This window comes from Neopsephotus bourkii, unplaced genomic scaffold, assembly GCF_033783945.1.
Source record: "Neopsephotus bourkii isolate Nb327-2 ecotype Australia unplaced genomic scaffold, CSIRO-AGI_Nbou_v1 NB_122, whole genome shotgun sequence".
Classification (NCBI taxonomy): Eukaryota; Metazoa; Chordata; class Aves; order Psittaciformes; family Psittacidae; genus Neopsephotus; species Neopsephotus bourkii.
In genome coordinates, this window is record NW_026900639.1 from 763214 (window position 1) to 776339 (window position 13126).

At 45.4% G+C, this 13126-nt stretch overlaps 1 long non-coding RNA gene across 2 annotated transcripts; it reads left to right on the forward strand.

Annotated features, from left to right (window-relative positions):
* The first annotated feature begins 11500 nt into the window (after positions 1–11500).
* LOC133218958 (uncharacterized) lies at positions 11501–13110 on the forward strand. 2 transcript variants are annotated; one of them, XR_009727312.1, is made up of 4 exons: positions 11501–11632; positions 11844–11970; positions 12345–12511; positions 12906–13110. It is a non-coding gene; the product is annotated as an uncharacterized LOC133218958 (long non-coding RNA). The 2 variants fall into 2 exon arrangements; XR_009727311.1 differs by having other exon boundaries at positions 11501–11970.
* Positions 13111–13126: the final 16 nt, after the last annotated feature.

Genomic DNA, 13126 nt, shown 5'->3' on the forward strand with positions numbered 1-13126 from the left:
GTATTCTATGATTGTATGTTTCTACGAATGTCCTTCTCTGAGTACATCATAGAAGTCAGTACATACTGAAGAAGTCAGTACGTCCTGAAGAAGTCAGCTATTATTCCCCTGTAAATGAAGAGGAGGTTGCTACTGTCTCCCAGTCTTGAGAAAAAAAAAAATAAAAAATTGTTTCATTTTCTCCTCCTAGACTGTGTTTAAAATCTCTCGAGTTTTCTGCTGGCTTTCCTCCAGGCATTTTCTGGTTTGCTTGAGTGTTATCCTGCAATCTTTCCCTAAGAGCAGGCACTCCAGTCAGATTGAGAGTCAAAGACCATTGGGACCAGCTTTAGTATCTCACTTACCTAATGATAGCTTGGGGGTGCCATAGCAGGACTCACAGCACTCAGTAATCATCTATGGGAAGCCCAGAGCATCCAGTTGCCCCTTGAGAGATTTCCAGTGTGGTGCCACTTCTGTGCTACTCTGTTGGAAAAGAATCTCCTACTGGAGATCCTACTTTTTGAACCAGAAACCACACTCCGAAGACTGTTGTATTTCATGTGAGCGAGTCCAGAAGAGGCCACAAAGATGATCTGAAAGCTGAAGCACCTCTGCTATGGAGACAGGCTGAGAGAGCTGGGCTTGTTCAGCCTGGAGAAGACAAGGCTCAAGGTAAGACTTTACAACAATTTCCATATTTAAAACTCCTATTTTATATATAAAAATCAGAACTGTGGAGAGATTAAATTACAGACCTTCCTTAGTATGTAGGGTACAAGTTCATCTTTCCTGATTTTAAAGGTGGAAGCAATTTTATTTAACCTTAGGGTCTTGAGTCAGTTTGCTCAACACAGGTGCTTTGTTACACCCAAGATGCTTTGGACACCAGTAGTGTTGGCAGATTTAATAGGCATATACAGCATCCCACTTTCTTGAGTAAAATACACCCTTTTCTCAAAAGTTACAATTTTACCCCGATTCTGGAGATAAATGTTGACAAAATAAAGGTAATTTTCTTTAGTGCCAACATGTTCCAGAACAGGTTTTGGCTGACTGTCATCATCTGACACTCAGTGGAAGCAAGACTGCCAAGTGCTGGCTTTCTGAACACTTTCAGCTTGGAACTGGTGTGGGAGGGGAGCAGATGTGCTGTTCTGGTTCCTCTCTGCAAAGTGCACCTTCAGCACAAAAGCAAGCCAGCTTTCTCATGAACCTAGCCCCAACTGAGACAACTGGTAATCTTCTTCTTATGCTTCTGTCATTTTCCTAGTTTCTTTATTTTTATTCAGGAGGAAAACAGGAAGAATGGCAAACTTTGGGGAAATGTTTTAACAAAGATGCAAGAGGACCATCATCCTGCATTCATCTTGCAGGGGAAAAAAAAATCTTGTTGCTTCATTAGCTAAGAAAATAAACCCAGAGTTATTTTATGAAGAGAAAAATGAACAGAATTATGACCTACCCACAAAGTTTCATTGTGTTTCTTCTAGCGTGCAAGTGCTGGTATTTTTGCTTTATTGCTGTACCACAGCATGCTTTATTTCAGAGTTTATGTTACAGGACAGTAAGAAAACAGCCCATAATCATGTGTTGCTTAGAATAATTGAATACTTCATTGAGTCTGCTGTGACTGACAGTGCAAATATACGGCGGGGTTTTTTTTGTTTGTTTGTCTCCAATATTTCCTGATGCAGCCTGGAAGTTTCAGAGATGACTTATAAAAAGCCATCCACTTTGATAAAGTAGACTTTGTAAGGACTGAAAGACCAGACAAGCCTTTTCTCTGTTCATGAAAGAAAGGCATTCCGAAGTTCAAGAGCTGGAAACAAAAGCCATGTGAGCTGAATGCCAAAATGCAGCTAAACCTTTTTCTAGCAGTGAGCCAGGTAGGAGAAGTAATAGGTTTTTAGACACTTAAGCCTCCATATTGAGAGGTAAAGCCTTGTTCTCAATTAGAAGCTTTTCTCACACCTCAAAAAGAGCAAGCGATCAGGGCTGTGGTAATCAGGGGAAATACTTCAGGCTTGGATAGCAGGGGCAGGCGATATAAACAGGCTCCATGACTCTCAGACACCTCTAAAGACCATCTCCAGCCTTTGTGGGAGCAGACATAATACTAAGATTGCCTGTTTCAAAGAGCAGGAGCCAGGTTCAGACTGGTCCTACCAAAACACAAGGAAAATGAAGAAAAGGATGACTCCTGAACCTACAGGTTTTAATAGTCCTGGGCTACCCTACCCCTCCAAGACCTGACTTTCCAGCTAGGCAGCCAGAGGAGTTCACTCATGGTATGGGGCAGACTCAGAGGAACTGACTGCACGTAGTCCATGGGCTGCTGGAAGAGAGGGAGTGAAGATGAACAGGGGCATGGGGGACCAGGAGCATGTCTGTGCTTACAGTTCTCCAAAGATCAGTCTTTCAGAGAGCTAGGGACCTGGTCAGAGGCAGAGCTTGCCATCTGTGTGACTGGAAAGAAACTTCTACTGTTTTGTTTGGGTACTTTTTTTTAACAGCAGAATTGCTCATTCAGTTCAGATTAAAAATCCACCTGCTGGAGTACCCTAGCTCCAACAGCACTCATAATGGATAGTGACTCAACAATGTGCTGTACTTATACCTATTAGTAGCACTGTTACTACCATAATAACAGTGCTAACATATACTGAGGATTTCCCACACATCTTCCAGCCCTCAGTAACTCCTCAGTAATTCAAGTTACTCCTCAGTAACTCCTCAGAGACCTCCGAGGGCACAGATGTCACATTAATGTTTAAGTCTTGATTATTTTTTTGCCTTTTGTTAATTCATTAAATCACATTTTGAATCCATGCAAACAAGATCCTGTGCAAGGAGTTTCATAGCTTCAATGCCCACTTGTGAAAAGCCATCTCCTTTTGTTTACTTTGCACCTACCCTGAAATTTTCAGTCTCATGTTCCCAATCTTTATGTTAGGAGAGATACCAGATCAGTTGGATGGGGCTTTGAGCAACCTGATCTTGTGGAAGGTGTCCCTGCCCATGGCAGAGGGATTGGAAGTGGATGATCTTTAAGGTCCCTTCAGCTCAAAGTATTCTATGACTGTTTCTATTTCCCAGTGGCCCTCTTCATGATTTTCACAGATCTATGTCCTACCTATCACCCTCCTCTTCTTCATTACCCTCTCTTCTAGGTTGAAGAGTCCAAGTCTACAGCAAGCTTGTGCTGACAAACCAGGATTCAACCCAATAACATAAAAATTACTAGGGCTTGAAGTCACTGACATTTGCAGTCAGTGTTTTCCTAGACAGAGGTGCAGTTCTGTTCAGGACAAAGGTTGAAGGTCTTCCTAGAGTGTTTGCAGAATCAAGTGAAATATTTAATTCAATGCACCAAGCACAGGCATCCTGACAAGCTGCAGCTTTCCATTGTCTCCAGTGTGCAGCAGCAAGCTTAAAAAGCCTCACAAAGAGAGCTTGTTTCCTAGTTGCCAGCTCTGCAGGTTTCAGGCCATCACCTTTGAACACTTATCAGAGCTGAAATGGACTGTGAACTCCAGGGCAAGCTCACCCCAAGGCTGCTCATGAGAGTTGCTCACATGCTCACCAAATGCTCAGCCAAACAGACTTATCAGAGATAAACAGAGATTTATGAGGGTGGGATGCCATATACTGGTTTATGGTCCCATGGAACAGGTTACAAACTCAGGAACTCTAAAGAAAAAATACATCCCTCATCATTCCCCTATCTGACTCAGCAGGGAGCTCTCTTACAGTTAGTGATAAGGTGATTCTAAGCTTCTTTCATCCCACTTACACAGGCTCTTTGCATGCTGATCTCTGAGCACATTACAGCCACTGCAGCAGTCTGCTAGCTCAGTTTCATATCTGCGATAAAAAAAATAAGTATTACTTACAAAGAACACCTTGTCCATCAGCAATTGGATGCAATCAAAGTTTAGAGGGTCCCTGCAGCTGTAGTGTGCTGTGGTTTTGGTGCTGTTGGAAGGGGAGAAGGTGTCCCATTCTGCAATATGTGGGCAGCTCTGTTTCAGGCTCTCTCATCCACAAACTCTAGAAGAAGACTGAGAAGCTAGTCAGACTCCCCATTATAGCCAGACTTCTCCAGCTGTTTCAGTTCTATGACGGTCCATCAAAGCTGCCTCAACCCCTGCCAGCAAAGTATCTGGCCCACTTATTTACATGCATGACTCCATGGTGCAGCTGGCAACTGTGAAAGGGATCATTTGAAGGCAGCGTGGCTGGGATCAACATCACTTAAGCGATAATCTGCTAATCAGAGCTTCTTCTGTTGAAGTAATGCTCCCATCTCGTCATTCCATGCTGGCAGTTTTCTTCTGCAAAGCTTGCCAAGTTTTTTCAGCCCCTGGTAGTTTTTCTTGCTTACCTCTGAACTGGAGTTTGCTCATGCTTCTGACTGTAAGCTGGATGGCAACACGAAGAAAGGACAATTTGATTCGAGCTCAGAGACATCCATGCTGTCACGCACATCACAGGGGAGAGGGAAAATAATCTTTAAACAGAGTAAAAGAAGACCTTGTGCGTATGGAAAAATTATGCAGGCTCGAGACATTCGATTCTCCCTTAGGGTGGGAATGAGATTGCTCAGTGGTGTTCAGAAATCACTGAAATAGCTAAGCTGTGATGAGCAGCAGGGAGGGTAACTACATGTGAAATCTAATGCAAAACCTCTCAACTCACATCACTATTTTGGAAGATGGAGATGGTAAATCAAAGAAGCCTCTCCCTAGGAAGGAAATAAGAGAGTGCAAGCCAGAAGTGTCATCGGTGCTGCTCTGCAAAGCAGATAAAGCCGTGGTGAATGACCTGAAAGGCGAATCAGTCACTGGCATGGGGAAAACCTCACCTGGGAAAGAGTTGCAGTGTTTACCCCATTCCTTCTTGTGCTCGTATCACCCCTACGTATCAGGGTTTTTTTTCCACAGCAGAAGGGTGAAGAATCAGAGTAGACAGTGCTGAATACTGATGACTTCTGCCCAGCTCAAAGACTGAGGGACTGACACAAAACAGTGCAAGTTAGAGCTGTGTTTCCCAGCCCTACCCTTGCTTCAGAGCTCATACTCCAATCTTCATCCTTCTCATGTCCACCTGGGCTCATAGCACCAGCTCAGACCAGGCCAACAGCAAGGACAGCAACAGAAGGAGAGTAAGAATAAAACCCAGGATGCTTTGCAGAGCCTATCTGTCCCACCTTTAGTCCAACAAAGGCTGGCATTTTCGGGGCTGCTTAGAAGAAAAGAGAGAGTCAACCACATTCCCTCGCTATTCCAGAAATGCAACTAAATGGAAACCAAGCCCATTGCTTAGGAAGGTGGTCCACGCACACCTTCAGTCTTGTTTCATGGAGTTCCTTGGAAAATCTTAAAAAGGACTGAATCAAACCTGTTTCATAATGAAAAATAGAAGAGTACAGCTTTTTTTCAGCTGAAGGTCACTGCCTGAAGCCACTGGCTACTGTCTCTGCTGCTGGTTTCTTTGGTAGCCCAACTGCTAATTTACCTGGCTTGCTTAAATTAGAAAATGCCTATGGATCTGACTGTTCTCAGGGGAGAACTCTTCTTCACCTCCAGTACTCCACTGTCTGCTTTAATGCAAGCCCTCAACCCCACACATCCCTCTTCTCCCAAACCAGAGTTAGAGATCTTCCTACTTTACACAGTGGTAAGAAGTTTTGATCTTCCTACTGCTACACTTTCCGCATCTTCTCATGCAGGGCAACCAACCCCATGGAGATGACTCACTGCCACCTACCCACACCAGAACCCAAAGCATGACCCATAAACCTCCTCTCTCATCACTCTAGCTGTTGGTGGCTGGATGCACCACTTCCCATGTTTGGCCAAATTTCTATGTACACAGGTAGAGGTACCCTGCTGACTGGAGATATTCAAGGTCTTGTCTGTACATTTCCAATTGGAAGGAGTTACCACTGAGAATAAAGGCCATAGGTGAAGTCAACATAGATGACTCATCCCATGAATTTCAGGTTCATCAGACATTCATTCAATCTCATGGTCTTCCTGAATACATAAACCTTTTAGCGTGTTTGAAGGCCCTGGGTAATAGCTCAGGAATGGACACAAGCATAAAAGATGGACATGGCTGCTATAGCACCTCGTAAACCATTACCACAGAATGTTATAAGAGGTGTCCAGGCTCTTTAGTCCACTTCTGACTACAGATCACAAGCAGTCCTACATAATCCTACCTAGAGAGATAAAAAGCCTTTGCAGAGAAAAGTAAGCTACTTTTTGGAATTTATCTTTAGATTTCTCCCATAAATATAAAAATCTTTTTTTGACCAATATTAATATTTTTGCTTAAGTTGATTTCCTATTACATGAAGACAGGGAAGCAGGAGGAATCAAAACAAACCAGAAAACCACTGAAAACCAAAACATTGTTCTAGGAAGTGTTTAGAAATTTAGACTCTCACCTCCAGTTCGTCATGAGGGTTCATTGGTTGTTCACTCAGGCTGCATGAGAAAAACAAGCGTTATTTTCCCTGTCCTTGTTCCTCTCTTGCAGGGCAGCCCTGATCCCGGAGTGCTAAATGCTGATGAAGAAAGTCAGAACAAGTACCAGAAAGCAAATGACAGCTTAAAAAATAAAAAGGGGTTGTTTTTCTTGCATTTTGGGTGATTAACCAATGGTTGATGCTGTATTTCAAAGAAAGGACAGGGAGAATGCAATCTGCCATTGCTGGAAGCCTTGACACCAAGATGGGCTGGCTTTCTGGAGAATATCTCCCAGGGAAAACCCGCTTTGAAGCTGACAGTGGTGCTGACTGTAAGGTTGTGAGTGGAGCAGTAGGAGAGAGCAGGGCAGAAACCCACTTATATCTAACAGCCTACCCAACCACCTACTTGAGAAAAATGCCCAAAACTTGTCTCACTTCATTCAATTGCAATGCTCCCACTGGTGATAATGATGGGCAGATGCATGCCTGGTCTGGTGCAAGTCCAAATATAACATATGCACAAGAAACTGCTAGATAAAAAAAAAACAACCCACCTTTCTTCAGTTTAGCTGATCAGGTCTGTGTTTTGTCTGGAGTTACTGAGTGAGAACATCTCTAATAGTGTTTTCAATGTCATGGCACCTCTTAGGTGTCACTGTTCTTGAGTCCGCCTCCACAGATTCATTTTTGACATCTTCCTCTGTTTCACCTCTTTTCTCAGACCTCCTCATTGATGATGTGGAAGCTGCTGTCCCCCTGCAAGGCAACTTCAACTTGGCACTGAATACCCAGCCTTGCCCTTCCTTTCCCACAAGGCAGATGTTCAGGCAAGACTATTCAAGGCACAAGGAGCTGGAAATTTGAAGCAAGACAGTCATATCCAGGTCACAGAGGCATTTGACAGAAAGGATGCAGAGGTCCTGATCACCACTGGCAATAACAATATGGGCTGCTTACTACGGTAACATTGCACCAAGGCTAAAATGGGGCACCAGGAGCTAAACATGGAGGGACTCATGACTTACTCTCAGGACCCTTGTATGTATTTTAATTTCACTTTGACAGAGATTTTCACCTTCAATTTTGTCCATAAGACCCAGAACAGACGTTTCCCTAAAGAGCCAGAAAGGAAGCCATCACACACTTCTTTCACAGTCATCACAGCCAAGAGTTACAACTTCAGCCTTGTGCAAACAGCACCAGGTGTGAAGTATCAGGCCTTGTTTTTACTCTTTTTCTCTGCTCACATTGAAAGAAAGCAGTGACATCAAAACTCTCTTCTTTGCAATCCATACAAAACATACAGCAGATATAGCCAGAAATCCATGGTGGCCATTTTGCCCAATGCACAAACTTAATTTAGCCAAAGTTTCTTCTTGTATATTTTGGGCTTGACTTTGCCAACAAAACATGAGCAATAACCAGGAGGAAACGGGGCAGGAAAGGCCTTTTACCCTCTGCAGCACTTGGTCATTGGACCTGCTTCTTACACAATGTGGGATTTTTGCTGTGTGGCTGCCAGCACCAGCCATGTCAGACCTTTGCCTTCCCAGTCAATGGCTTTGGTTGAGGTAAGTCATGATGTTTTGCTGAACCTGAGTGACCCAGGAGAGAAAGGACAGGAGGCTTTTCATCCAGGATGGGATTCCAGCTCCTGCAGAAGAGAAGTGTTCACCCAGCTGGGAAGAAAACAATCCAGGGAGAGGATAAGTTTATTATTAGGCTGTGTAAAAGTTAGCTACAAAATAAAGCCAGTTCCCAATAGCAATCGTTTCTAGTAAAAACCTTAGCCCATTCAAACTGGGCACTATTTTGGGGGGGGTGGGAGTTTGCTGTTTTACATCAGTAGAAGGATTGAAACACTTGGAAAGTTTTGTTGTAAGAAGTTGGAGAAACCAATTTCATCCCATGCCATCCCCAAGGGTCTCCTTAAAATAGCAACATTACAAAGGCTTCTTTCAGCACTGCATTCCTTCTTGATTCAATATGCACACGTCCATGGATGCAACCTGAAAGAAAACTAAAACAAAACTTAGTTGTCCGAACTGCCTTTGCCTTGATGAGGAAGAAACCTGGGACTTTATAACAGCCTTCCAATACCCAAACAGGACCTACAAGAAATCTGGAGAGGGACACTTTACAAGACCATGTAGTGTCAGGACAAGGGGGAATGGCTTTAAGCAGACAGAGGGGAGACTGAGATGAGATCTGAGGAAGAAGTTCTTCCCTGTGAGGGTGGTGAGGCCCTGGCACAGGTTACCCAGAGAAGCTGTGGCTACCCCATCCCTGGCAGTGTTCAAGGCCAGGTTGAACGGGGCTTGGAGCAACCTGGTCTAGTGGAAGGTGTCCCTGCCCACGGCAGGGGGTTGGAACTGGATGATCTTTAAGGTCTCTTCCAACCCAAACCATTCTGTGATTCTGTGACTGATCGGCTAAGGAGAATGTCCTTAGCATTAGTCACCTGGTGGGAAGACTTCCAGGCAGGGATCTCAGATACTTGAATGCATCATCCAAAACAAGAGCATGCATCTGGAAATGCAGAAAACATAATCTTGCCCTCAAAAGACTGTAGAGAGAGAAAGGATCCTCTTGTAACCAGGCCAGAGAGAATATACAGTGTTTGGGGATGGTGGGTGTTGAGAAAATCATTTTTCCTGGAGCACCTGCTAAAAAAAAAACCCTACAGCAGGAGAGCTATTTCTTGTCTGCCCTCTTATAAATCACAGTTTCCAAGAATGTCAAAGCCTAAAACTGCAGCTCCCAATTCTCTGCACCTCATGAGTCAGACAGCTCCTTTTTATGTAGGGAAAAGACTTAAGAGGTTGTTTTAGGGTCATGTGAATGGTGAAGATGATCACAAGTCCACCTCTGGTACAGGGAGTCCATGGACATGATTTATTATGACTTTAGAGGACAACCGTATGAACCACCAGTATAATCCTGCTCTTCAGCTGTGTCTTGCATTCCTGCTCTACCCAGATGATAGAGAAGAAGGTGACGAGTGGAACAGGGTGGCATCCAGGAGATGCTAGGAGACTTCTGTGGATCTGACCTCATTCACAGCAATGGCAAAAAATCTATGAGTGATGCTGAGCTGTGAACTAAGCTTTAATTCTTACAGTAGCATCTGAGAGAGGGATGGAGACGCAGGGCAGTACCTTGTCATTCTTCTCTTTTGCCTCGCTTCAAGTAGCCAGGAGGAGGATTACAGCTACTATCTGGGGAAACCCACCTGTAGACCAGGCTGCAGTGCCACCCCTCCAAAGAATAGCTCTGGCCCTCACACCTCCCATCCTCTCAGAAAGGAACAGGCAGGGAAAAATGAATTATACCCTGACTGATGTACCTGGCAGGGGGCTGTCTTTGGATCTAGGGAGTGCTGAGGTGGGAGTTTATTTTGCTTGTAGATAAAGGGAATGCGGGAAAACATTCCTCGTAGCCTTTGTGACCATGAGAGCAAGATGTGGCCACAGTCAGATTTCTCTGCCATGCTTCTTGGGCAACCTTTAAACACAAAAATTTCCCCTTGTGCAGCTTCAGCAGTTAGGTAGTAGTCTGCCTTTAATCATTCAATTAATAAATACCAGCCCTGAGGCATCCGCAGTCCAGTCCCATACTCCGTACATGAGGGACCATATAGAGGTAGGGGACGATAATCTGGATGTAGACATTCCCTAAACCTTATCACCACCTCCTCCTCCTGGTAGCAGCAGGAGGTGAGGGCATTCTAATGCACAAGGCTTTTGCCTGCTTCTCTGTCTCTCCAAGAGAAAAAAACAGCAAGGGAGGTGCAATGGGGTCCCTGAAACTTTGCAGTGATTCTTTTTCCTCCTTCTCAGAATGACTATAGAGCCCTGAGTACATATTTGCTCGGTCCACCCCACACTTAAGCACACAGAAGGCTTCCCTGGGGACACGGGCTCTCCTCCCATTCCATCCCCCAGGTTGGGAACACTGGGCTGACATGAGCCATACCCATACCCAAGAAACAAACCCCAGAAGAGCTGGAAATACTTGCCTGGAGATTCCCCAAGGAATCCCTCTCAAACCAGTACACACCCCCCACCCATTCTTTAACCCCTCTCCCCAGTAAGTATCATTGTAATATATTCCATGCTGCAAGAGCTTGAAAAACATATTTGGGAGATGTGAATGGGGTGGGGTGGGATGGCTTTATTGCTTTTAAATCTCCCTCTTTCATCATCCCAATACTCAACTCTCCCCTCCATGTCTCTCCCTTTCTTCTTTCCCTCCTTTCTCTATCCCCATCTTCCCCCCTTCCCCGCATCCTCTCCCTAGCTAGAGGCCTGTGTCCCCCGACAGCCGCAGGGAAGGGGATGGGACAGGAATGGGCCGGAGTGAGATGGGTGGGAGGGATGCAGGACTGACCCCGTACTTCCCAGTCCTGGCACCACCAACCAATGGGGGCCCGGCCGAGGGGGTGTTACACCGGCCCCGCTCCTCCCGCAACCGGGGAGACCCGCCGGGGCTGGCGGGCAGAGGCAGAGGAGGAGGAGGAGGAAGAGGTGGAGGAAAAGATTGCATCAAGAGCAGAACTTCCCTCCCCGTCACCCCCCCTTACAGGAAGCCCTACTCTACCTTCGCCTTGGAAAGAGCCCCTTTTCATAAAATTAGCTGAAGGCACCTATTCACAGCCATGGGGCGGTGAGAAAAAAAAAAAAAAAAAAAGAGGGAGGGAAAAAAAAAAAAAAAAGCAAGCAACAAACGAACTGTAGAGTTTGGTTGTGGAGGGTTTTTTTTCCCTCTTTCTTTTTTTTTCTCTGCTCCAAAAAATAAGACAGAAATGCACACAGCTCCACTCTGCGAAAACTTGATGTTTTTACCGTCTGCTCTCTGACAGACCTAGAGAGGAGGTTGGCGCGCTTTTTTCTTTATTATTATTTTTTCTTTCTTTTCCCTCCCTTGCCTCCGTTCAGCTCCTCTAAAAGAACCGCTGCTTCTGCGCGGAAAAATACACCGGAAAATCACCAAACCACGGAGGAGAAAAAAAAAGAAAATGCAAGGGGGGAGGAGGGAGGGACACAAAAAGAAGATAAAGCAAGAAAAATTAAGGGGGAGGGGAAGAAAAAAAACTAAAACACCACCACGACTCGATTTCCAAAGTTCCCCAAGGAGCCAGTCCGGAGCGCAGAGCCCCGTGTCCGCCTGCGTGTGTGTCTGCTCGCGTGCTGCATCCGTGTGATTTCCAGCCCACTCCCCTCTTCGGTTCTCCTCCCACGTCTTAAAAATGATAAGGGGATGGTTGCTGTAGCTTGCTTTCGGCTCTTGAACAAAACCTCTGGCTGCTTGGCTTTGGGGAGATTGGGGAGGGAGGGGGGGGCGTTACTACACACATAAATCTTTTTTTTTCCTTTCTTCTTAGTTTTATGAATGAAACCGGCCGGCTGAGCTGGGAGTAACATCCCTGCCCTGAAACTCCTCAAAAGTGGTGAAATCCAGGCGGGTAGCAGCGGATGAAAGGGGAGGCAGCGGAGCGGCGGCTCCCCCGGGTACTGGAGGGGGCTCGGCAGCGACACGATCCCCGTCCGGGTAGACCCGAGAGAGCCGCGAGAGGCTGCGGGCTCCTCTGCCAGGTTTCTGAGGGCTTGTCCTGGGCATGGGACGGAGGACGCGGGTGCGCGAGTAGAGAATGTATATATATATATATATATATATATATACATATAAAACACAATAACAATAATAATAAAACAAAAACCCGAGGATTTCAGAATATTTCGCGAAGTGAAAAGAGTTTCTGCCGAGGGAAGAAAAAAAAAAACAAAACTAAAATAAACTACTTAAAGGGGGTGGCGAAGGAGGGGGAGCGATATTTCAGCCCCGTGCTTTCATGCCGTACTCAATCGGCTTTTTGAAACTGCAGATCCTTTGAGACAGAGAAGGGAGAGAGAAGCAAAAAAATAAACCACCCCTATTCGTAACTAAAACGCAGTGCAACCTTGAAGGCTGGCAGAATAAACCTATTGTGGAGCTGAAACGCGCCGGGATATGCAAGGAAAAAGCCCCCAGAGTACCACTGTTTGCGAAAAGGTAATTGCTAAGTGAAAATATTTCCAAGTTTTTGCTTTTTGTAACTTTCGACTTTGCCGTTTGTTTGCATGCCGAAAACAAAAAAAAAGAGGCGAAAGAAAAAAGAACAACAAAGCGCTTTCCCCTCCGCGCACACCCCCAAACCCCTCTGAAACTAAAAGATAAAATTACTGGATCTAAAAATAAAGCAGTGGTTAAAAGCCTCCCCCACCCTCTCCAATCTCCCACCCCTTCCACCCCTCTCTCGCCTTCTCCCTCCCTCCCTCCCTCTCTCTCCCTCTTTCTGTGTGTTTGCGTTTGACAAAGAAATTATTTGAACTTCCCACTGCCTCATAAAAAGGAAACAGAAGAGCAGTTTTGACATATGGATGTGATTTTTTCTGCTACGAGACAGATGCACACGGAAAACAAACAGCACCAGGGGCTGCAGCTCTGAAGGGAGCGAAGTTGCTCTGCTTCACATGGGCTCCTCGGCTGCGTTTCGGGAGCTGCCCAGATCTCCAGCCATGAGAAAACGGAGCAAAAGACCGGGGTTTCTTGTCATGTGCCTTTCTGGCTAAAACTGTGGAAACAAACAAACAATCAAACAACACACAAATTCTGGAAGGGGGGGCG